Source organism: Meriones unguiculatus, chromosome 6 (assembly GCF_030254825.1).
Source record: "Meriones unguiculatus strain TT.TT164.6M chromosome 6, Bangor_MerUng_6.1, whole genome shotgun sequence".
In the NCBI taxonomy this organism is placed as follows: domain Eukaryota; kingdom Metazoa; phylum Chordata; class Mammalia; order Rodentia; family Muridae; genus Meriones; species Meriones unguiculatus.
Window position 1 is genome coordinate 124,874,063 of NC_083354.1, and position 25,610 is coordinate 124,899,672.

The 25,610-nt window shown below is 46.6% G+C and overlaps 1 protein-coding gene across 4 annotated transcripts in view; it reads right to left on the reverse strand.

The window, feature by feature from the left end:
* Positions 1-25,610, reverse strand: part of Ndufaf6 (NADH:ubiquinone oxidoreductase complex assembly factor 6) — a 129,439-nt gene that overhangs the window by 39,787 nt on the left and 64,042 nt on the right. The window contains exon 2 of one of the 4 annotated variants that reach the window (XM_060385985.1): positions 10,864-11,018. The exons of 2 other annotated variants lie outside the window; for them this stretch is intronic. The gene's annotated coding sequence lies outside the window, so the exon portion shown is untranslated. Of the gene's footprint in view, positions 1-10,863; positions 11,019-25,610 lie in introns of those variants that run through there. One more of the 4 variants, XM_060385989.1, reaches the window with a different exon arrangement.

Consider the following 25,610-nt stretch of genomic DNA (forward strand, 5'->3'; position numbering starts at 1 on the left):
GTTTACACAAGGACAGGCAGAGGGACGTGAGAATGTGCTCTCATCTGGGGAGCAACCAGATCTTGGGGACCAGTAATAAGCATCACAAAATATAACACCAGACCAACCCCCAACAGGTGGAGCAGGCCTTTAATCCCATCCCTAGGGAGACAGAGGCAGATATATATCTGTGAGTTTCAGGATAGCCAGGGCTACAGAGCAATACCCTGACTCAAAAAAAAAAAAAAAATTAAGGAAGCAACTCCTTTTTCTTAGACTAAAATCATAAGTCAAGATTTACATCTTTACCATGTGATTCAAAATACTTAATAATAGCTTGCTAAACTTTTAAGTTTTAGAAGGCATATACTCCTATGCTCAGTCCCCAGCACCCTTTCATCCTCCCAAAAAGAGACAAAGAAACTCACCGAACACAGAGTACCTCTTTTTGGTAGAGGGGTAATGAACCTGAACTTGGGGCCTCAACCACTGAGCTACAACCTAGCCTTGTTCTATGCATCTCCTAGGGGCCTGTGTTTGTCAATTCCCTCTATTATCTAACTGCTTCTCTGTCCTCTTTTGTGATCTCTGCTGAAATTACATCTCCCCTGGCTCCTCTGTTTAACCTTCATTAACCCACTTTCTGTCTCTGTGGCAAGGACAGGTGAGGTTAGAGTGAGGTTTCTTGTCTCTCAGGATGACCCCAGCGGCCAGGCCTTTCTCTGTTGCTGCTTTGGGAACCCCTGTGGCACCATCCCCCCTCTGTCCTATGATTCAGTGACCCAGGAGCTCCAAGGATAAGATGGCTCACGACCTGAGTTCATCCTTATCTGGTTTTAACAGCGGCGCGAACCAGAACCAGCAACTTACCTACAACAGAAGGTTGGTTTCGAGTACAGATTACACACAGATGCTTGAGGACCCCTTCTGTGCCACTGGAATGGGGAGAAGGCAGGTTCAAACCAGAGGCAACCGTTTGAGTGCGTGGTGTTTTCTGGTGTGCGAGTATGTGCGTGTGTCGTGTATGCACTGGGAAACCGGTAGTGTTTGGATTTCCAAGCACAGAGTCCAGACAGCTCTACACTACAAATAAAACCATGGAGATGTTAGTGTAGCCATACAGGGGTAGGCCAACGGGGCATATGGTGAAAGGGGACAGACTGCACGGCAGCTAGAGGCTGGCACACCCCAATAGCAGGCCATGATGTAATGCCTCAAAGAAGACCACCCCAAATCCTCGGGACTAACACAGCTCAACTCTCCTCTGCTTTACCATTATGGTGTCTCCCTGAAAACTGTCTGTGCCATCACCGTGCTGCCATGATACCCAAGAACCCAAGGAAGGACGGGGCCTGGAGCAAACCTTCTGAGGGCTCATTGCCGCACAGTTTGGAGTCCCATCTTTTCTCCAGTTAGCTGGTGAATAATCTTGGTCCCAGGGCCACTGAGACTCGTAAGTCTCAGGCAAGTAACTGCTCTGTTCCTTCCTCTCCCTGTCTCCACCTTCACTCCTTTGAAAGTGAACTTTACAGTAGCAACTTTGTGGCCTCTAAAATTTTTCTCTGACCTTAATGAGAACCTGGAAGTGGGAGAGGGGTTGTAGCCCAGTCATAGAATACTTGGGAGAATGTGTGCAGCCTTGGGTTCAGGCCCCCAGCAAACAGAAAACACTGGGTACAGTTTAAATCCTCTGTCTCTAAGACCTCTCCAGGCTTCACCAGTGGCAACAATGTAACAACTGATTGTTCACGGGTTTAACTATGAAACACTTCATCTGAACATGAACCAATCAGTTTCCAGGACTAGTCTGCCCAGTTCCTGAAAATGGGTTGCCTGGAGGAGAAGCATTCCTAGTTATTTCATCAGATCCAGAAGTGTGTTAGTGACCTGGGCCTCCTGACACTAAGCTAGGGGCACAGTGGAACCACTGAACTGGATCACTCCATGGCTAAAAAGAAAAGTTTATTGGAGATCAAACTGCCAAGGCTATGCCAGTGGGAGGGGGGACAGAGAGGTAAGCAAATGTCAGAAAAGCAAGCAGATTGTATATGACAGCATGGTGGGGTCTCTGAGCTAAACCAGATCCCCTTGCCAGTACTTGACCTTTGGGGGTGGATTAACAGGGGTTCCTGGGAAACAAAGGTCCTGTTTAGGACATTGTCACCACCACTGCTGGGTTTTGTTGTTGTTTTGCTTGGGGGAGGGTTGGCCCTATTGGACTGAACATTAACCGGCTGAGATAAATGGGAAATGGTCTGCCTTGGCGCATTTAAAGGACAGAGAAGCCAACTTTGGTGGCTCACACTTGCACTCTCAGCACGCTGGAGGCCAAGGCAGGAGAACCGTTGTTAAGTTCCAGGCCAGCCAGAACAGGAGAAAAAAATTCTTCTCAAACACCCCCTCCTGCCAATAACAGTATTGCAGTAACAATAACGGAAAAGCTAGGCTCAACCTGTAATCCCAGAACTCAAGAGGGATGAACAGGTCAGAATCTCAAGGCCAGCTTGGGCTGTAGGGTAAGACCCTGTCTCAACCCCTCAAGGAAAAGGTATCTTAGGATTTTTCTTGCTGTGAAGAAACACCATGACCCCAGCAACTCTTTTTTTCTTTTTAAACTTTTTATTGGTTCCCTGTAAATTACACATCACACACCCCAATCCCACTCATCTCCCGCCTCCTTAGATCCGTCCTCCACCCTTGCAACCTACTCCCCAACAAAGAAAAAAAAAACCCTCTGTGGAAGCTGTAGTGTGTCACAGCGTGTCTCACTATGCCCTTTTGTCCATACCTCTTTGCTTGCATATGTTCCTTGCAGTGAGTCACTGGTCTGATACAAGGCCTCTGGCTTCTGCTACTCTGTCAATACTGGCTCCTCACTGAGACTCCTCTCAAATATCCTGTTGTTGCCTTATGTTGTGGAGGTCCTGTATCTTTGGATATGTAAGATTAGCCCCTTCATGTTCTCCAACAGTTCATTGATGGGATAGAAGTTGGAGTGGGCTAACTGAAAGCCCTAGATCTGGGCCTAAGGGATATCTGAGCTGGTCACTGGCAAATATCCCCCCTCCCAATGCAACTAGGGCCTGGGGCAGGGATCTCTCTTTGCCCACATTGCCACACTACACAGGAGACAAGTCACAGGGCCAGCTTACCCACGCCATCAGAGTCGGCTCTGCTGTGCTGCTCTGGTGAGGGACAGCGCCATCTCTCCTGCTTTTATGACCCCTTTGGGGCCAGCTCTCCTGCATGCCGCAGGTAGAGAGGGCAAAAGCAGGGGAGGGGCTCTCTCCCTTGATGATGTAACCCCACAGCAGGCAAGATTCAGGACCAGCTCTCCCATGCTCAGAGCCTCAGGGCGGACTCACCCGTGCCGTGCCCCCACCATCAGGGTCATCTCTACTGTGCTGTGCAGGTGAGCTTCATGGCCTGCTCTCCCTAGTGCTGCAGCTGGTGAGGGGCAGGGTTAGCTCTCCTGCTCTTATGCCCCCAGGGCCAGCTCTCCCATGGTGCCCAGGAGGAGGGTGGGGCCAGTTCTACACAGCCCTCAGACATCAACATGTCTCCAAGGGGGCAGCCAGACCAGGACATCCACCTTGGGTGGTAACAGACCTTCAGGGTAACAGAACCAGACATGGCCCCCTGGTGGCAGCACAGGCCAGGACCCCACCCCATGGTCCCAGGTGGCATCACTGGCTACTCACATCAGAATGTTCTTTACTTCCCTTAGAGTCTCCAGTTCTGCCTCTCTTCATTGTGTCCACATCCTTCTGTTTCTCTTTCTCTTCCATTTCTTCACCACTTACTTGCTCCTCCTACTGGAGCCCGGGGTCTCTGAGTGTCTCCAGAGTGCTGTGCCCCACTCGTGAATTATGACTGTGGGCAGCAGTCATCTTGTTGTGTCCCTCTCCCAGGCTGCATGGAGCAAGACTGGGACCACAGCATTTTTTTTTTTGAGACAGGGTCTCTCTGTGTAGCCCTGGCTGTCCTAGAACTCACTACGTAGGCTAAGCTGGTCTTGAACTCAGAGATCCGCCTACCTCTGCCTCCTGAGTGCTGGGGTTAAAGGTGTGTGCCACCACCACCCAGCCATAGCAACTCTTATAAAGACAAGCGTTTAACTGGAGCTGGCTTACAGTTCAGAGGTTTTCATCATGGCGGGAAACATGGTGGCATGCAGGCAGATACAGTGCTGGAGAAGGAGCTGAGAGTTCTCCAGCCAGATCCTTGGGCATCGGGAAGAGAGAAAGACACTGGGCCTGGATTGAGCTTCTGAAACCTCAAAGCCCACTCCCAAATGACATACTTCCACCAACAAGGCCATACCTACTCCAACAAGGCCACACTTCCTAATAATGCCACCCCCTATGGGCCTATGGGGATCATTTCCATCAAACCACCACAGAGGGTACCAGAGAAGACACCAGAGAACAAGTTTGGGTCTGACTTAGTCCCCAACTCCAGAGTTAGTGTAACCCTAATGGTCTCTCAGTATAGGCGTGTGCAGTAAAACAAGGGCTTCTGTCACCAGCCCTGCCTTGAGCAGCACACAAGATTTCTTCCTCCTTTTATTTATTTTTTTAATATTTGCTTATTTATTTGAGGGGCGCCCAGGCAGACATACTATGTCTCACAAGTGGAGGTCAGGGGGCAACTTATGGGATGTGGTTATCGCCTTCCTCCACGAGGAGGCTGGAAACAGGACTCAGATCATCAGGTTTTGATGGCAGGTGTTCTGACCTGCTGAGCCAACTGGAAGGACCTGAGGTTTTCTGTTGTCATCATTGGGGGCCCCCAGTGGCATATGCACCAGCGTGCAAGGGAGGAGGCCAGATGCTGGGTACCTTTCTCTGCCTTATTCCCTTGAAACAGGCTTTCTCACTGAACTTGGAGCTTGCCTCTTCTTAGGAGAGGCTCGAAGTGAACAAGCCCCAGTGACCCTCCCATCTGCCCCTCTTCCCCAGTGCTGGGGTTGAGTGTGGTTATACACTGTGGCACATGTGGTTACACCTGGCTTTTTACATGGCTTCTGGGGATGAGAACTCAGGTCCTCATACTTGCATACCAAGTGCTCTTACTCACTGAGCCTTCTTCCCAAGAAGACTTTCTGAAACTCTGCAGTGCTATCAGTGACATGTGACAGACACAGACACCTATGGTTTGTTCATGGTGACAGGAGATGTACTTCAACAGAAGAACAGTATATGCTGGCTCAGGCCTTTAATCAAGTACCAGAGAGACTGAGGCACAAGGATTGCCGTGTTTGAGGACAGCTTGGGCTATATAGGTATTCTAGGCTAGCCTGGTCTATAGACTGAAACCTATCTTAAAAAAAAAGCAACAACACTATTTCTCTTAAACACAGGATCTCAGTATATCATCTCGTCTGGCTTAGAACTCAATATGGAGACTGGACTGACCTTGGGCTCACAGAGATCTGCCTGCCTCTGCCTTCCAAGTGCTGTAATTTAAGGCTTGAGCCATATTCCCAACTTAACAACAAATAATTTTGAAGAGTAATGTTGAGAGACTCAGAAAATTGCAGCAGTTGGATGCCACAGCATGTCTAGGACCAGAGTCTCCTGGGAGCCCATAGCTGGCGTGTAGCAATGACCACAGTCTCAGAGGGGGCTGACTGGGAACCACCTCTGTCTCCTGATTTGCTGGCCCCTCCCTCTGCTGGAGCTTACCCAGAGGCCAGCCAGCCAAGAAGCCGTGTCTAACAGGGGTCAGGCACCCTGTGCAGAGGAATGAAAGGGGAAATGGACAGTCGCTGCTCTTAGCCTACTCATTTAACTCACAAATATGCGGGGGGCATGTTGTCTAGCACAGAGTTTCAAAGGAGCCACCAAGAAAAACCAAACGCCAGTGAGCTCAAGACAGAGTTCATACATTTTATGATGGGTGCTTTTACCACGATTCTAACAAACAGACAACACTAAACAAAACCCACACAGCTAGGGGCTTTAAAAGAAATGAAGAGAGCTGGGTGTTGCGGTGCACGCCTGCAGCACTGTGGAGGTCCAGCCAGGAGTTCAAAATCGTCCTTGGCTATAGAGTGGGCGTGAGGCCAGAGTGAGTTGTATGAGGCCATGTTGAAGAAGAGAGAGGAGGAAGAGAAGGAAAGAAATCCAGGGAATGGAAGCGTGGAAGGCAAAAAGAATGAACGTTTGCTGAGGGGAAAGGCATTCGGAATATCATGGAAGGTTAATAATGATCACAACAAGAACTGGCCATGGGCAAGCAGTCTTAAGAGTTCAATGGCAGATGAGAGGGCTGAGAGAGAGAAGGGAAACTGGGGGGGGGGGACTTCTCTGGGATAAGCTGGAGACCTGTGACAGGGTGGGCTCCGGGAGGATATGGGGTAACTCTAGCTGAGACTGCTACCACCAGGGAACATGGAGACTGAAGTGTCCACCCCCTAGCCAGGCAGGACTTCCAGTGGAGAGAAGGGGACACCAACCCACCCACAAAACCTTTCACCCAAAATTTACCCTGCCTACAAGCTGTGCAGGAACAAAGATGGAGCAGAGATTGAGAGAACGGCCAACCAATGACTGGCCCAACCTGAGACCCACTCCATGGGAGAGAGCCAACCTCTGACACTATTAATGATACTCAGCTATGATTGCAGAGAGGAGCCTACCATAACTGTCCACTGAGAGGCTCCACCCAGCAGCAGATTGAAACAGATGCTGAGATCTGCAGCCAAACATTATAAGTGGAGCTTGGAGAGTCTTGTGGAAGAGGAGGGGGAGAGGGGGATAGAAGGACTTGGAGGGGACAGGAGCTCCACAAGAAGACCAACAGAGTCAACTAACCAGAGCCCAGAGGGGCAGGAACCATGCATGGACTGGGCAGAAATGTAGCCCTTGGGCAGCTTGGTCTTCATGTGGATGCCCTAGTAAGGGGAGCAGGGGGCTGTCTCTGACATGGATTCTGTTGCCTGCTTTTGGATCACTTTTCCCTAGCTGGGCTGCCTTACCAGGCCACAGAGGAAGAGGATGAGCTTAGTCCTGATGTGACTTGATGTGCTGGGGTAGGTTGGTGGTGGTGTGGAGCTCCCCTTTTCTGAGGAGAAGAGGAGGGGGAAAGAGAAGTGGGTGGGATCGGGAGAACAGAAGAGAGGGGACTGCATTCAGGATGTAAAGTGAATAAATAAATAAATTGAATTTTAAAAAGGTTCAGTGGCAGCGGTGGAGTAAGAGGAGATGTAGCAAAGTGAGGTTGTGAAGAGGACAAGGTGCTGAGTGGCTAGAGGAAGAAATGCTGGGGTTTTCTTTGTAAAAAGAGCTTTAGGTTTAAATAGGAAGAACTGGCAGGGGGCAAAGGGTGTGCATCATTCAACAGTCCTGGTCCAAGTCCTGTTCCTCTTTGATTGTTGTCTCAGTTCAGGTTCTGCAATGGGGTCCCCAGAACCTCTAATTCCAGTCATTGCTAGAGGGAATCACAGCCGTTCCGGGAAGAAATGTGTAGCTTTACCCACAAGAGATGACGCTTATCTGAGAATGGTCTGTCTGGGAAGGCTCGGCAGTTCCTGGAATCCAAAGTGAGTGCAGGCTAAGGACTGTGACTTATCTCTGTGCCTTGGGGAGGGGGGATTGGGTCGCTGAGGTAGACAGACACTGTGACTGACTGCAGAGTTAAGCAAGAACTTGAGGCAAAGTGTAGGAGACAGATACAAATTGAAGGGTTTTGTCTGGCTTTTCGTTACCCTGTGAGCCAAACAAGGAGTCACTGCTTCTGAGCGAGAGCGCTTTCCAAGTGCCTATGATGTGGAAAGGTAAACATGTCAATGGCGATGAGGAAGAGCGGGATACAGAGGAATGGAGGGAAAACCTAAGGGTAGGGTGCCCAAGGCAAGGCAGCAGAAGACAGGGTTAGCCGGAGACTACAGGACAAGCTCGTGTCTAAAGCAGCAGGGAGAAGTGGGGAAAAGGTGGAGTCAGTTTTCTGCGTGAAGAGGGAGGCCATCCACCTTTAAGGTCGAAGGGAGGTTAGGAGAAGGATTTGAAAGTGTGGAAAGGTTTAAAGTTGCGGGAAAATGAACAGAAGAACCCAGGTGAGTTGCGGAGGGGCTGAGGGATCTTGGCAGGCTGACCACCTTGCATGTGTCACAGCTGGACCTGAAGGATGGCTCTTTCCAGTGCTGCTAAGCAGCTGGAGTCCAGAGGGAGACTGGAGAGGTAAGCTCAGCTGGTAGCTAAGCTCTACTTCCTGAATCCACATAAAATAAGCCAGGTGTGATGGCAAGAACTTAGAATCTCAGCGCTGACACCTGCCACAGTGGCTCATGCCTTTGATCCCAGCACTCAGGGAGACAGAGTCAGGTCTACAAATCCAGTCCAGGACAGCTAGGGTTACACAGAGAAACCCTGTCTGAAAAACAAAAACAAAACAAGAAAAAAGAATCTCAGTGCTGAAGAAGAAAGACAGGTAGCTCCCCTGCCTAGTTGGCAAGTTCCAGGGCACTGAGAGACTGGTCCCCGCAAAGGCAAGGCAGATGGTGCGTTATTGTAGGCTGTCAGCCCTCTGGCCCATATACACAGAGTACCTGTATGTGTATACACAAACACACATACAAGAACACATGCACACAGAGAAAGAACACTTGCCCTGGGTAACAGCTGTCCCAAGGGCTCAGGGTCCCTGAGAAAGGAGGTGTGATGGTGGCTTAAGACACATGTGAGGAACCTGAGCCATATGGGAAATCCTTTCCCACTGCCATGTCCCTTTCCATATGCCTGCTTACAACCGAGACCAACTAGATCAGAAAAAGCGGTGGTGATAGTGTGGCCTTGCCATGTGTTTGCTTCCTTAGGGATGCCCTTGCCAAGACTCCCAGCGTTCCTTATTAGTGTGCCTTGGTTTTGATATTGAGGCAGGGTCTTGGCATCACTATCCAGGGCCACAGGGCGGAAAAGAGCTCTTTCTTTGGGTCTGCTAGCAGGAGATGAAGAAAGCCAGCAGTTTGTCCGTGGCTAACTTCAACTTGGTGACTTTTCATCACTGCCGTGTAAAGGAAGCCCAGGAACAAAAAGGACATGAAAGGAGGAGCCACACATTCGTGGAGTTCTAGATCCCACGAAGCCTGTTAGTAACTCCCCTTCTGGACTACTCAGTGGCAAAAGCCAATCCCATGTTTCTTTTGTTTAAGCTATCATGAACTGGTTTTTCCTACTTGCTCCAAAGGGTTTGGATAAGTATACATTGTATATCCTTTAGTCACTAGAGGATGGAGATTATCTATTATCTATCCACACACACATATATATCTCACATACACACATACGTGTATGTGTGTACACACACGTACACACACACACACACACACACACACACACACCTATGTTGTTTCTAAGTCCTCTACTAGCTGTGGCACTCAGCCCCAGCACTCAGCATGATGAGTGCTCAATCACGTTAAAGAACTGCTGAAATCCTAACAGTCAATATAGATCCAACTTTAAAATTGATTTACTGGAAAAACTTCTACTGACCCTACATGGTTAAATTCAGTTGTCAACTTGAGGTCTAAAATAATCTGGGAGCTGGGCCTCTGACCATGCCTCCTGAGTGGGATTATTTTGACTAAGTTTATTGGGGTGGGAAGACACATCCACTGTAGGCAGAAACCATTCCCTAGTATAGAATCCTGGGTTGTCTGAAAAGGAGAACTGATTGTAAGCATTCTCTCTACTCTTTTGTTTGTTTGGTTTTTGTTTGTTTGTTTGTTTTTGTTTTTTGAGACAGGGTCTCTCTGTGTAGCCTTTGCTGTTCTGGACTCAATTTGTAGACCAGGCTGGCCCGGAATTCACAGAGCTCAGCCTGTCTCTGCATCTCGAGTGCTGGGATTACAGGAGTGAGCCTAGCTCATCTCTCAGCTCCTTGACTGCAGATGTAATATGACCAGCTGCTTTGAGCTCCAGCCACTGTGATTTCCCCAGACTGAGGGGCGGCACCTGGAACTGTGCACTGAAATCAGCCCTTTCTTGAGTTGTTTTTGTCAAGAGTTCTTAAAACCCCAGCACCAGGAAAAGTAACTAATTCAGCCCCAAAGCCTATTAAGAGCATGCCCAAAATGCTACAGTAAAACCCTGTGACTCTTTGTGGTACTTTGTCTTGACTCATTTATTTTCTTTTATGTATATGCGTGTTTCGCCCGAATGCTTATGCCTGTGCCACCATCCCTTAGCAGTCAGGGAGTGGGCATTGCATCCCTGGAGCTACATGTTTGTGAGTTACAGTGTGGGTGCTGAAAATTGTGAGTCCTCTGCAGGTGAAAAGCTCTTAACAGAGAGCTATCCTCTCCAGTCCTCGGGGCACTTTACATACTCTGTTTCGTGTGGGTCTATTGCTGAAGAAACACCACGACCAAAAGCAACCCAGAAGAGGAAAGGGTTTATCTCACTTACTCTTCCATATCACTGCTCATCACTGAAGGAAGTCAGGACAGGAACTCATACAGAAACCTGAAGGCAGAAGCTGATGCAGAGACCATGGAGGGGGTGGTGCTGCTTACTGGCTTGCTCTCCACGCTTTCTTACAGAACCCAGGACCACCAGCCCAGGGATGGCACCACCCACAGTGGACTGGGCCCTCCCTCGTTAATCACTAGTTAAGAAAATGCTCTACAGGCTTCCCGCAGTCCCATCTTATCAACTCATTCTCAGTTGAGGCTCCTCCCTTTCAGGTGGCTCTAGCTGTGTCAAGTCGGTATAAAGCTGGTCACTCCTCTCTCTGTCTCTCTGTCTCTCTGTGTGTATGCGTGTGTGTGTCGGGTGTAGTACTTACAGCCTTCTTCATGCTGGGTATGTACTCTACCTCTGAGCAACATTCCCAGCTCCTGCTTCTTATTTACGTGCTGTGTTCTTGGCCTTTCCCCCTTACCTGATTATAGTCAGATGTGGGCCAACGTCTGTAGGTAGGAGCTCAGCAAGTTAACTACTGTAAACCAGACTCCTGTCATGCGGAACAAAGAGGAAACTTGTCCCGCTCCAGAGGTGTGACAGCACACGCCTAATGTATGATTGTGGTCTTTTGGCCTAAAAAGAAAATAAATAATAGAAAATAAAATAATGTCTTTCAGAAAGAAGCAAAGTTGAAGAACAAGAAAAAAAAAAAGGTGTTTGCTTAAAACCAAAATTCCTAAAAGAATGAACAACAAGATTTGAGACAGGGTCTCATTATGTAACACTGGCTAGCCCGGAAATCATATAGACCAGGCAATCTCCAACTCACAGAGCTCTGCCTGTCTCTTGAGTGCTAGGATTAAAGGCATGCATACCCATGCTCACACACACAGAACATAATTAGAAACATTTTTTAAATAAGTTAGGAAGCAAACAGAAATATAAAACTGTTGATGGGCTAGCCATGTGGCTCAGCTGGGAAAATGCTCCTCTACCACACACAAAGCCCCAAGTTCAGTCCCGAGCACTGCATGCATTGGGCTTGGTGGCACGTGCCTGTCATTTCAGCACTTGGAAGATGGAGGCAGAAGAATCAGGAGTTCAAAGCCAACTTTGGCTATTTACTGGGTTCAGGGCCAGCCTGGAAATCTCAAAAAAAGAAAACAAAACTACTCATAAAACCAGACACAATAATTCACTGACTACACTTTAAGATCCTTAAAAGTCACAGAATCTCCTTTTCCTTGCTTCAATCATTTTTCCCAGTAAATGAAGGCAGGTCAGTCTGACCTGGGTGAACACAGCACTGGGTGAGTGTAAAGTCTGTGAGGCACTCTCCTCAAGGGAGCACCTGAAGGGACTCTGGCCAGCTTGAGCATGGCGGGCATGGCTCTGGCAGGCCTTGGCCTTCTCTCCCATTCCCTCTGCCTTCCTAAAGCTGGCCACCAAGTCCCTTATTTGGTCACTTCCTCCTCCTGTGGCTGACCCCCAAGGAACAGCCATCAAAGTATTGAAGTCCAACAACCAAAAGCCCCCTTTGGATCACCTAATTAGCACACCCAATTAAAATTAGACACCCCATCCTAACATGGGGTTTCACCTTTTACCTGTATAAACCGCCATTTTCCTGTGGGACACGTCTGTCTCCTCTCTATCCAGACAGTCCATTGTCCCCTGGGACAAATACACCTTTCTCCTCTCCCTTGATCCCTTCACCTTCTCCCTCATCCTCTACCTATTGCTCTTGTCTCTTATTCCCTGACCTCTGTCCATCTGGGGCAGATGAATCTCCTTTGTGCTGAGAACTTGGTTTTGGGGGTCCTGAGCCTACACTTTCCCTTTTATCACCTACTTCAACTCTGCATTAAATATGACATCAGAACCTCCTCCAAAGTGGCTAGGCATTCAGCTGGCAACTTGCTTGCCTTGTATGCACAAAGGCTGGATCCCCATGATCTCATAAAACTGAGTATTATGATATGCATGTATGACGCCAGTACTCAGGACAGGTGAAGGCAAGAAATCACACGTTCAAGGTCATCTTCAACTATGTTGGGAATTTGAGACCAGCCTGGGCTATATGAGACCTTATTTTTGTTTGTTTGGTTTTTTTTTTTTCGTTTTTGTTTTTTTAAAAAACAGGGAGAGGGGCTTTATTCCAGACTCCCTATGCAGATGCCCTAGAATTACTGGTTGACTAATAAACAGCAAATGTCTCACATCTTATCCCTGAAGGTATGACTATATCTGAGTTCCTTACACTGCTTCCTCTTTAGCCCACCTCAGGGGCTTAGAGGTCAGTCTTGAACAGCTAAATTAAAGCAGTTTATACCAACATCCATGTCTAACCTTTGGATAGTCTTAGGGAAATCAGACAAAGGCATCTGGTCAGATAGGCCCAGCAGCAAGGCATGGGTGACTCTCTTGTTTGTTTGTTTTTGTTCTTTTTCCAAGACAGGATTTCTCTGTGTAGCCTCGGCTGTCCCGAACTCAGGCTGGTCTAGAACTCAGAGATCCGCCTGCCTCGGCCTCTCTGAGTGCTGGAACTACAGGCATGCACCATGGCGCCAGGCAAAGGCTGAATGTGTTGAGTCACCTGGAAATGTTTCTGTTGCAGGAAGACAGGGATAAGGCAGTTGGCTTCTAAGTCAGGGGCACTTGAAATGGAGCGTTGAATGGTTTGGGGCATTACCATGACTCGGCACTCAGGGGTCAGGGCCTGACATCCAGTTTTGTTAGGATTAGGCTAACTCTCTAAAGGTAGCATGGCCAAGTTCTAGGAAACCGAGTCACACTCAACAACAGCAACAAAATGTTCCAAAGAGTCAGAAGATTCAAGCAAGAGTTCAGTCCTCCTGCCCCAATAAAATAAATACAGAAATTCTACACACAACAAGCTGATTAGGGTTTTTTTCCTTTGTTTTGTTTGAGAGTCTCATTATATAATCCAGGCTGACCTGAAACTCATTGTCCAGCCTATGCAAGCCTTGGATTGAAATTTTTCCTGCCTCTAATTCTACCACTTGTAAGATAATAGTGTATCTCTTCAAGTTCAAGGCCAGCCTACTCTACATAATGAGTGCTTTGATAGTCAGAGCTATATAATGGAAAGACCCTGACTCTCCTATAAAAGGAAGGATGGAAGAGAGGAAAGAAGGAAAGGAAGAAGGGAGGGAGGGAGGGAGGGAGGGAGGGAGGGAGGGAGGGAGGGAAAGAAGAAAGGAAGGGGATCTTCCTGCTGCAGGATCCTCAGTGCTTGGAGTACAGGCACCCACCATTATACCCATCTTGAAGAGTGAATGTCCAAATAAAGCCTGCTGACTCTTGGTGACATATTTTTGTGGTGGTCAGGGAAAAACCTGCAGGAGATAATTATCTGCTTTAAATGTGTGGGCTCTCGGGCTCAAACTCCAGGCTTAACAGCCAGCTCCCTCAGCCACTGAGCCATCTCTCCGGCCTGGATATCAGTCCTCAGACGTAATATACCCCAGAGCTTTCCAACCTGCAGATAGTGCCTATTAGTGGTTTTGAAGGCATCTTAGTGAGTCGTGACTAGCACTTAGAAAACAAGCAGATGGAAGTGAGCAGAAAAACACCGAGTACATTTAGTAGGGGTATTGTTTGGTTTCCTTTCTACTTGGCCTGCATGTGCGTACATGCATGCAGACCAGTGCTTACACACGGTGAGGCTATGTGAAGTGTTTAGCTGTAGTTGAGTTGTGGTCAAAGGCTTGAGAACCACTGATCTCGTCTAATTAACACTCTTCTCCCACCCCAGCACTTCTTTCCAACTACAGCGAGCCACCTTCAGTCCCTTAAAACACTGCCCTGTTGTCTACAGGAAGTTGGCACTTACTGCTCCTTCCGTGGACAGGGATTTTGCTGTCCTGTCTACCTGGGGCTGATGGTGCCCAGCTGCCCAGTGCCTAGACCTCTGATGACATATCTAAATCAACCTAGATTCCCATGTGCGCTCATCCTCTTTCCTCCTAATGTGGATATAAATATGCTTTTGCTTTAATCCCAGGTGTGTGATGTGGGGCTGATTCAGATGGTCCACAGCAGCAGACTATTTGCCTCATGCGGGCTCTGAGAGGAGTTCTTGGCCAGCTGCAGACAGTTTAAATCTGAGGACTCTGGAGAGAGAACAAATGCCAGAGCCCAGAAAGTGCAGAGGAGCTCCAAGAAAGAACAAGCCTGTTCCTGCTTCCCCGCCTTTGGCTCCTGTTGCTGTTGATGCAGTGAGACAGAAGTTGGAGATCTCCTGAAATGAGTATTGGACTGGCTTCAAGGAGCCAACGACCCTAACCAGCAGGAAACAGCTAAGAGAACTACACCCCTTCTCCCACTAACCCTTTCTTTCTCCTACCTAGTGTTAGGGTGTTGGAAGTGATTCGGGGGAGCAGGGAGAAAGATATAAAAAAATGTAAATAGAAGAGTTTTTATACAAGTACCAATACCTCCTTCCTGAGCTAACCTCAGCATTATGCACCTGGAATGAACATGGTTTAAAGTGGTGTGTTTGTGTGTCACACTGACAAGGGGTAGAATGTCCCAGTTATCTTTAACTGCCAACTAGAAATGTCTGCTTCTGGGCAGTAAGTGTTGTGTGGTCTTCATCTTGCTTTTGCCAGAATCTCACACGATGCCTCAAGCTCACAGTATGTAACTTATAAAGAAGTACATTTGGCCATTTTATACATCTGAGATAAAAATGGTATCGAAACATGGAGAAAAAGCGAAGTGTGGTGTATATAAAACATGCTCCCATCATGTGTTCCTCTGTGACAGTGTGTGTATGTGTGTACTTGATCCATTAAGAATACATACTTAACCTGGAAGGTAGAAGCAGGGGGATCAGGAGTTCAAGGTCATTCCTGGCTACATACCAATCAGTCTGAGGCCAGCTTCAGCTACATGAGACTCTGTCTCAAAAGAAAAAAAAATGTTTTACTGGGTACCTCTTGATTTTTGTGTTGTAGTTAAAGGGTTATTTCTCACTAAAGTTAAATAATATTCCACCAAAATGTCATATTGGGAATGTATACTTAAAAAAAAAAAGAGCAAGATTTATGGCTTCCAAATATCCCATAATACAAAAAGGAATAATACTTTTACTGACTAAAGAGAACCTTTATTGTCTATAATGCTCTAATCTTTTCCTGACTGACAGCATCTCAGGGTGTACTGACACATAATTCTAATTCCTGCCCTTGGGAACCTAAGGCAGGAGGATTTTCATGACTTTGGGGTCAACCTATGTTACATAGTGAGACCTCATTCCCACCAAAAAAAAAAAAACAAAAAAAAGCCTGGACTCAGTGAGATCATTAAACAAAAACAAACAAAATAAAAATAAAACAAGATTACAAAAAAAAAAAAAAAAACAAAGTAACTCAACCAACCAACCAAAATCCAAGTTAGAGAAGGCTGGAGAGATGGCTTGATGCTTAAGAGCACGCACTGTTCTTCCAGAGGACCTGAGATCAATTCTTAGCACCCACATCAGCTGTCTCAGAACCCCTGTCGCTCTGTCTCCAGGGGATCCCACACACCCCCCTCCACACACACACACACACAGATACACTGATACACATAATTAAAAAGAATAAAAATAACGTGCAGGGGAGTTGGCTCAGCAATTAGGAGCACTTGTTGCTCTTGCAGAGGACCAGGGTTCAATTCCCAGCACCCATATGGTGGCTGATCCATATAGGAGATCTGACGACCTCTTCTGACCCCCGCAGACACCCGGCACACATGTCAGTAAAACACCATGAAATAAATTAAGCAAATCTCTAAATAATAATAATAAATCAAAACTAAATCTTATAAAATCAAGCAAACAGAAAGCACTGCTTCTGAAGCCAGGGCTGGCAGTGCAGGCCTTCAGCGTTTGCTGGTGTGGAGGCAAGGGGACTCCTAAGACCAAGTCCTGCCTGGATTGCTAGGCAAGTTTAAGGGTGGCCTAGGCGAGTTGGCCAAGTTTAAAAACTACAATAATAATAATAATAAAAGGTGGGAAGTACAGTTCAGCAGAGAGTACTTGCCCAGCATGCACTGAGGCCTCTGTCCAAGCCCCAGGACCATTTTATTCATTCATTTTTTTTTTTCAAGATGGGTTTTCTCTGTGTAACAGCCCTGGCTGTCCAGGACTCACTCTGTAGACCAGGTTGGCCTTGAAATCACAGAGCTCCACCTGCCCCTGCCTCCCCCAGTACGGGGATTTCGGGCATGCACCGCCAAGCCCTGTTCCCCGGGACTATTTTTAAACAGTCACATCTTTCTCTTACTGAGATCAGTCCAGGAACGAGAGGGGTGAGATGGACAAAATTTCATCTTCTATTAAATAAGCACGCACACACACACATGGACGCACACACGCTCACACACACCGGCCCCCATCGCAGGTAAGCCGCAGATCCTCTGGCAGGCCTGGCTAGCCACTGCAAGTCTGCCTAATTGCAGGCCAGGCTAACAAAGAACCATCCAGGCTAATTCTGCAACTGTTTGCAACAGGATTCTTCTGCCAGACCTCTGGCTGGGCACTCTTCACCTTCATCAAAATTGCCTTTTATGAAGCCCAATATTCAGAGTGAAAAGAGCTGCTGATTACGGACCTGAGTTCCTATGGCAACAGTAAAATAAATGCCAAAGTGTCTGTAGCACGGAGAAAAATAATATACTAATAACAGGTAGCACTGTGAATCCTTTCAACGAGACAGCTTGTTGAATGCTGCATGTTGGAACAAGAATGACTGCAGAGATCTTCGAACTTAAGACCGGGATAAATGCTCCTTGTTAGTCACGCAATGCTCTGGGTCACACCATGCTCATGGCCAACTTAGAAATATCATCCCCATGCTTCACGTGTCGAGGCTGGCGAATCATTTTACCTTCCACTTTAACCGCTACCTTCCACCCCATCTAGCAGGTGAGCTGTGTTCCCAGCAGTGCTTGTCCGTGGCTCTTGGAGCTAGCCACACGTGAACCCACAGAGACTGCCCCCTTCTGCTTCTGTGCATGTCTGTGTTCAGAACGGAGCATTGACTCCAAAGAGGGATCCTTCGGGAACAGACTCCTTTCAGTCTGCTGGGACTGGCGTACCAAGCATCACAGAGCAGCATGACTTAAACCACAGACATCATCTTCTTACAGTGACAGAGATCGGAAAGTCCAAGTTCACGGTGTCAGCTTCTTCTCAAAGCGTCTGTCCTTGGCTTGCAGACAGCCACCTTCTCCCTGTGCTGGGGCTTGCCGCTCTGTGTGTCGAAGCAGGAGACCCCTGAAGCTTAGGATCATCGTGACAGACACTCGGTGCCTTGCCCAGGGTTTTAACTTAGGGTGATGCCCAGTGACACGCAGCTTTCACCATGTAGGGAGAAGGACAGTCAAAGGCAGTCAGCAGCGCAGCCTGGACACCAGAGAGATGGATGGCAGTCTGGGAGAGTTCAACCTGACACGAGGGAAAACAAGTGCAACTAGAATGGTGGAGGAGTTCTGGGAAGCAAGGTGTACTGAGCAGGCCTCTGTCCTGTTTAAAACATGGCTTCTGTGGTGGTCTGAGTAAGAAACAGTCCCTACAGAATCAAGTATTTGAATGCTCAGTCAGCAGGGAGTGGCTCTATTGGAGAAGGATTAAGAGATACAGCCTTAGCCCCACCCCAGCCCCTGCCTGTGGATCAAGAGGTGAAGCTCTGAGCTACTCCTCCAGCACCATGCTTGCCAGCATACGACCCACGGTGATGGGAACACAGCAGCCCTCAGCCTGTAAGCAAGCCCTCAATCAAATGCTTTCTTTGGTAAGAGTTGCCTTGACCATGGCGTTTCTTCACAGCCATAGAATAGTGACTAGGAGAATTGTCCAGTGCTTTTAGAATAAAGTCTGTTTGTTTTTTTTTTTTGTTTTGTTTTGTTTTTTTTTTTTTTTCAGATTTTATTTTATTTTTAATTGAGGTTACAAATGTGTATCGTTAAACTTACCATCTTTTTGTTTGTTTGGTTTTGGTTTTTCAAGTTAGGGTTTCTCTGTGTAACCATGGCTGTCATGGAACTTGCTCTGGACATCATGCTGGCCTCAAAATCTCAGAGATATGTCTCCCTCTGCCTCCAGAGTGCTGGGATTAAAGGCCTGTGCCACCACCACCTGGCTAAATTTACCATTTTAATTCAAAGAAAAGCAATTATTGAAACAGGGTCTTAGAACTCACTATGTATAGCAGGTTGGCCTTGAACTCACAGAGATGTTTGCCTCTGCCTCCCCAGCTCTGAGAGTAAAGTTATGTGCTATCATACTCATCCTTCTTTAAGAAGTATCAGTATTATTATTATTATTATTATTATTATTAGTGTATGGACAGTCATATTACAACATATATATGGAGGTCAGAGGACCACTTGAGGGAGCTTATTCTCTTCTTCCACTGTGTGGTACCCAGGATTGAATTCATGATGTTAGGCGTGGCAGCAGGCACCATTAGCGGCTGAACCATCTCACCTTTTAATTGTGTGTTTGTGTGTGTGAGTGTGTATGTTTACGTGCTCACCTGTGTGATGAGACTTGAATCCAGAGCTTCAGACATCTCGGGCACATGCTCTACCACTGGCTTACCAGCTTGGTCTTAGCCATGGGGCAGGATGTTAAATCCTTGTGTATTTATTTGTATCTGGGGGTGCTTATCGACAGAGGAGCGCTGTCTCCTACCACAATGTCTGTCTAGGAGGCCCAGCTCAGGCCATCAGACTGGGCAGCAGACATCCTTACCCACGGAGCTGTCTAGGAGGCCCTGTCCCACTCCTCAGGCTGGGAACCCTCCTGGGATTACAGGTATGTCCACCTGTAGGCTCTCCTTTTTAAGGCTGCATAAATTGTAAGTGTGTAATTGTCCAGGTCCTTAACTTAGTTCAGGCCTAAATTAAACCCTAACACACACACACACACACACACACACATTCGTGTATAAATAAGTACGATAAAATTTTTAAGGAGGCTGGAAGTTAGGTTTTCCCACTTTTACTGAAAAGGGAAAGAAGTAAAGTTTTAGAGTTTTGACAAGGATGAAGTAGGGCTGGGGTGTGGGTGAGCTGGCATTTTGCTCACCTAGAGTGACCTATGCCTATATTCAATTCTCAGCCCCACATAAACTGGTAAATGCCTGTAATCTCAGCGCTTGGGAAACAAGCAAGAATTCAAGGTCAACTCAAGGACAGCCTGTGATACAATAGACCCTGCCTCAGAAATGAATACATAGAAGGGAGGAGGTATCCTGGGCTTTTTACTTTCCAACAGTTATTGGAGTCTGAGGCGCCACTGTTGTTAATTGGCTAGTAAGACAATTGCATGTAGCACAGATAGCCAATAGCTGTGGTTTCCTTTTCAGCTAATTGTCAGCCCAGGGCAGGATGTGGGCTGGCTAGGTTATGTCAACTTAACACAAATCAGAGTCACTTGGGAAGAGGGAAGATCAACTGAGAAAATGCTCCCACCAGATTGATCCGTGGGAAAGCCTGTGGTCATTTTTGTGATTGATGAACAATGTGGGAGGGGCCAGCTCACTGTGGGTGGTGCCCCTCCTGGGTCCTTTGATCCCAGCACTTGGGAGGCAGAGGTAGATCTCTGTGAGTTCGAGGCCAGCCTGATCTACATATCCAGTTCCAGGACAGCCAAGGCTACACAGAGAAACACTGTCTCAAATAACCAAACAAACAACCTCCCAAAACAAAAAACAAACAAATAAGAGAATACAGCTGATCAGAATTAAGCCAAGCTGAGAGTGGGAAAAATGTCAGAGAGAAGAGCACACCAATTTGTTGTCTAAAAATTTGTTTTCTAAAACCAAATGACCAGCCTGAAAAACATACATACAAGTACTACTATACAGAGCAGTGTGTATATGTATATACATATATACATGTAGTAACAATCAGTTTTAAAAAAGGTTCTGCATTTGAAAGCATGCAAAAAGAGGTATATGAGAGAGTGTAGAGGGAGGAAAAAGAAGGGAGAAACTTTGTAATTATAACATAATCTCAATCTTTCTATTCCCCTAAGGTCTTGAAGGACATAGTGAAGCTATTTATTTGAGGGTTGTTTTTTTTTCTCTTTTTGGTTTTCGAGACAGGGTTTCTCTGTGAAGCCTTGGCTATCCTGGACTCACTTTGTAGACCAGGCTGCCCTTGAACTCACAGAGATCTGCCTGCCTCTGCCTCCCCAGTGCTGTGATTACAGGCTGCGCCACCACACTTGGCTGTCATAATCTCAATCATTAAAAGAAAAAAAAAATTAAGGCAAGCAAAGAGGTAACACCAGACACATAAATCTCAATGCAGTAACATAAGAAATACACACAAAAGCAATGGTAATATAGCTCCTTTTAAGATTATTCATCCCACAGTAAAGGCACCTAGTGGGAGTGAGTTAGATAAAATGACAGAAAACCTAGAACGATGATTGTATGTTCAAAGACACAGAGAGCCAAATGACATAAAGAGGTTGTCCTGGTTTGCTCTTTGTTAATGTGATAAATACCAACAACCAGGAGCAACTTGGGAAGGGAAGGGTTTGCTTCAGGTTACAGTTCCGGGTAACTGAGGAAGCCAGGGAAAAACTCAAGGCAAGAAAAAAAGCAAGGGCCATGGAGGACCTCTGTTTCCTGGCCTTCTCAGCCTGCCTTCTCACGCCACTGAGGACCACTGCCCAGGGGTTGCACAGCCCACAGTGGACTGGGCCCTCCTGCATCAATCATTCATCATGAAAATGCTCCCACAGACTTGCTGACAGCCAGACTGATCAAGGCAGTTCTTCAAGGTGAGGGTCCCTCTTCCCAGGTAATGCTTGTTTACATCAAACTGACAAAACCTAGCCAGCATGGAAACCAACTGGAGATATGCAAGAGGAATTCAACAGAGATATTAAAATACTAAAGACAAACAAATCCGAAATGCTGGCAATAAGAGACACAGTAAGTCAACCTAAAACTCTGCTGAATGTCTCAACAGCAGGGTAGAACAACAAGAAGAGTATCTAAGCTTGAGACAAAGTGAAGGCACTGGCAACATTCAACAAGGTCTTAAGAGAGTCATAAAAGGTCCCAGTGGGAATTGTAGGGTATAAGAACACCTTATAAATAACAGATTTATGGTATGATTCTAAAGGCATAGATGAGGTAGAATTTTCTGGTTTCCTTGAAGACTCAGTTTTGTCATGTGATGTTTTGCCATAAGCTGGGCATGTGGTATTTTGCTCTGAGCGCTCATGTGCGAGGGGCGTGACTTTGGCCAGCTGAGAACATCCATGGGTGGGCTCTGAGGAGAGGAGGTACCTATGACACTTGACTTCGTGGAGAGAATCGTTTCTCCGGGCAATCCAACTGAGTCTTGCAGCTTTTGCTAACTTTGTGTTACTGCTTGGTGTTGACCTTTGGACTGGACTGCTGGTATCCTGAGGACTGAGTCTGGCAATCCCCTAACGACCCACTGACCCTGATCAGCAAGAAGTAGATAAAAGAGGACTACAGTCCTTTTCCCTACTAATCTACCTACGGTTTGGTGGGGGAGGGGTGTTGGAAGGGAGGTAAAGGTGTTTAAGGACCTTAAATAAAGTAGGCTTGGTGAAAAATCTAATACTACACATAGAAAACACTTAAAGGGTCTGGAGAGATGTCTCAGCAGATGAGAGCACTGGCTGCTCATCCAGAGGTCCTGAGTTCAATTCCCAGCAACCACATGGTGGCTTACAACCATCTATACTGGGATCTGATGCCCTCTTCTGGCATGCAAGGCATACTTGTAAATTGAGTAATCATATGTAGAAATAAATATTTTTTTTAAAAAAAGAAAATCATAATAAAAATTTTCATAGCAAATCATAACAAAAATTTTTCATAGTTAGGAAAAAATATGACAATCCAAATACAAGAGGCACCAGGCATGGGAGAAAAGGCCTTTAATCCCAACATTCAGGAGGCAGCTAAGTAGATTTTTGTGAATTTGAGGTCAATCAGGTCTACAAAGAGAGTTTCAGGCAGCCAGGGCTACATTGTGAGAATGTCTTTAAAAACAGGACACCAAAACAGACAAGACCGGAGAACTTCCCCATCTGTAACATAATTAAAACACGAAATAAACAAAACAAAGAAAGTATATTGAAAGCAGCAAGAAAGTCAGAAAGGCAGGCCTACTGGAATAACAACAGATTACTCAAATGAAATTTTATAAGCCAGAGGGCTTGGAATGGTGTATTTCAAGTTCTGAAAGATAACAACTGCCAACCCAGAATAGTATTCCAAACAAAGCTATCCATCATCATTAAAGGAAAACGCAGCACTCTCCATGATAAAAATAGATGAAAGGGATTTATGACCAAGAAGTCAGCTCTACAGAAGATACTTGAAGGATCCCTACAGACTGAAGAGAAAAACAAGTCATTCACAAGGTAGACCAGAGGGAAAAATAAACCATGCTACAATAGTAGTAGGTGGCGTGGGGTAGAGAAAGCAACACTGCAAAGTCAACAACGCGGCCAGAACCAATTCACAACTTTACTTTAGGATTTTTTTATTTGTTATTGTTTTGTTTTTAGTTTTAGGTTTTTTTCCCCCTTTGGTTTTTTTCAAGACAGGGTTTCTTTGTGTAGTCTTGGCTGTCCTAGACTCACTTTGTAGACCAGGCTGCCCTCGAACTCACAGAGATCTGCCTGCTTCTGCCTCTCAGAGTGCTGGGACCACAGGTTTGCACCCCCACATCCAGCTGAGTTTGTTTTGTTGTTGTCATCTGAGATAGGGTTTCTCTGTGTCCTGGGATTAGCTCTGTAGACCAAGCTGTCCTTGAACTCACAGAGATCCAGCCTGCCCCTGCCTCCTGAGTGCTGGGATTAAAGTGTGCACCACTCCCAACAACTTTCAATATTAACTCTGAACACTAATGGTGTCATTTCAAGAAGATGGATTCAGGAAACAAGCAGGTGTCACACAGCAGACTTCAAACCAACGCTATTGAGGAAAAAGATAAGGATGATCACTTCCTACTTATTCGGCTAACAACCAAGCAAGAGGACACTACAGTTGTGAACATGCCTGCTCGGAATGCAGGTACACTGAGGTTCATAAATCAAACACTACGACAGGCAGAGTCACAGATTAACCCCAGCTCAGCAGCGGCGAGGACTTCAATAACCTAATGAAAGCATTAACTGACAGGTTGTGGTGGTTTGAATGAGATTGGGCCCTGTAGGCTCGTTCATATACGTGAATGCTTCGTCCCCAGTTAGTGGAACTGTTTGGGAAGGATTAGGAAGTGTGGCCTTGTTCGACTAGGTGTGGCCTTGTTGGAGAATGTATATCACTGCGGGTGGGTTTTGCTGTTCCAAAAGCCCACCAGGTCCAGTCTTGCTCTCTCTGCCTCCAACCTGTGGATCAGATGTAAGCTCCCAGCTACCGTTCAGCACCAGGCCTGCCTGCCTGCTGACACACCCAAGATGATCATGAACTAAGCCTCTGAAAGCGTAAGCAAGCTCCCAATTGAATGCTCTCTTTTATAAGTAGCCTTAGTCACGGCATTTCATCCCAGCAATAGGACACAGTAACCAAGATACAGGTCATCCTGACACAAAGGGAGGAATATCTGAATTAAAGAACAACAGAGAGCGAATGAACTTGACATATATAGAACATTCCAATGAATACACACTTTTCTCAGTCTCCCGTGGATCTAAAATAGATCATATTTCAGGTCACAAAGCAATTCTTAAGAAATACAGGCAACTTGAAATCATTCCTTGCAGCCTATCTGATTACAACAGAATAAAATTATAAGTTATCAAGAGGAACCCTTGATGAAGTAGGTTAAATAACACAATACTGAACAATGAGTGGCTCCATGAAAAAATAAAATAAAAACATTCCTGGAATCAAAAGAAAATGAAAATACAATATACAAAAACCCACAGGGCACAATGAAAGCAATCGTGATGGAAAGTTTATAGTTCTAAGTGCCTACAAAATTAGAGAGAGCTCAAATAAACAACAGTGACATATTTTACAATTGTGAAAAAAGGATAATAAGAAAACAAAATAGAGAGACAAGAAAAGAAGAGAAAGAAGAGGGGCTGGAGAGCTGGCTCAGTAGTTAAGAACACTGGCTGCTCTTCCAGAGGGCTGGGTTCAGTTCTCAGCACCCACGAGCTAGTTCACAACCCTCTGTACCTCCATTTCTAGGTCCTCTTCTGACCTTTATGGTCACCAGGCATGGATGGGGCGCACTAACATACGTTAGTAATCTAAAAAGGATCAGAGTTCAATACCTAGAACCCACAGTGGGTGCCTCACAACTGTCTGTAACTCTAGCTCCTAGACACCCATCCATTGCTTTCTTGTAGTCTCTGAGACCACACACACACACACACACACACACACGTAAATAAACTATTTTTTTTTATTGTTGTTGTTGCTGTTGCTTTGGTTTTTGTTTTTTTGAGACAGGGCTTCCCTGTGTAGCCTTGGCCATCCTGGACTCGCTTTTGTAGACCAGGCTGGCCTCGAACTCACAGAGATCCGCCTGCCTCTATCTTCCCGAGCACTGGGATTGCTACCACCACCTGGTAACAAATCTTTTAAATAAATAAATGTCACTGTTTAAGTTATCCAGTTTACAGCATTTTCTCCCGGCAGCCTTAGCAACCACCCCAACCCCCACCCGCAGAGAGGAGGAACTGTTGTGGTCTCTTACCACACCTTGGGCTCCTGTGGTTTGAGGTTCTGTTGTTCTTGAATGCCAGCAGCCTGCAGAAGACACTGCCCCAAGGCCTGCTTTTCACGGCAAGAGAAAGGAGGCCAGTGGAGATGATGGAGAACAGAGAACTGCAGGAGCCTAGAGGACATTTGTGTCACGGATGCCAACAGAGGAGTCTGAAGAGGACATGTCAGAGGCTGGGGGCTGGGTGGCACCTGTTGTTCCTTGACAGGTCACCTGAGACACCAGATAGTTCCGAGGATCGAGACACTGAAGGCTCGGAGGGGAGAAAGTACTGACTAACAAGAGCTTGAAATGCTAACTGAATGTCCATGGCTTGAAATGTCCTAGCATGCTAGCAGGAAACTTCCGCAGCCCAACAAGCCCGTGGCTGAGAACTGAAATGGTCCGCCATGTTTGAACAGGTTATGATGGAGAGGGGGTTGTTGCTCTGTCCAGCTGCCGAAACTGCAGACTGTCTGGAGTCTCAGCTGCACA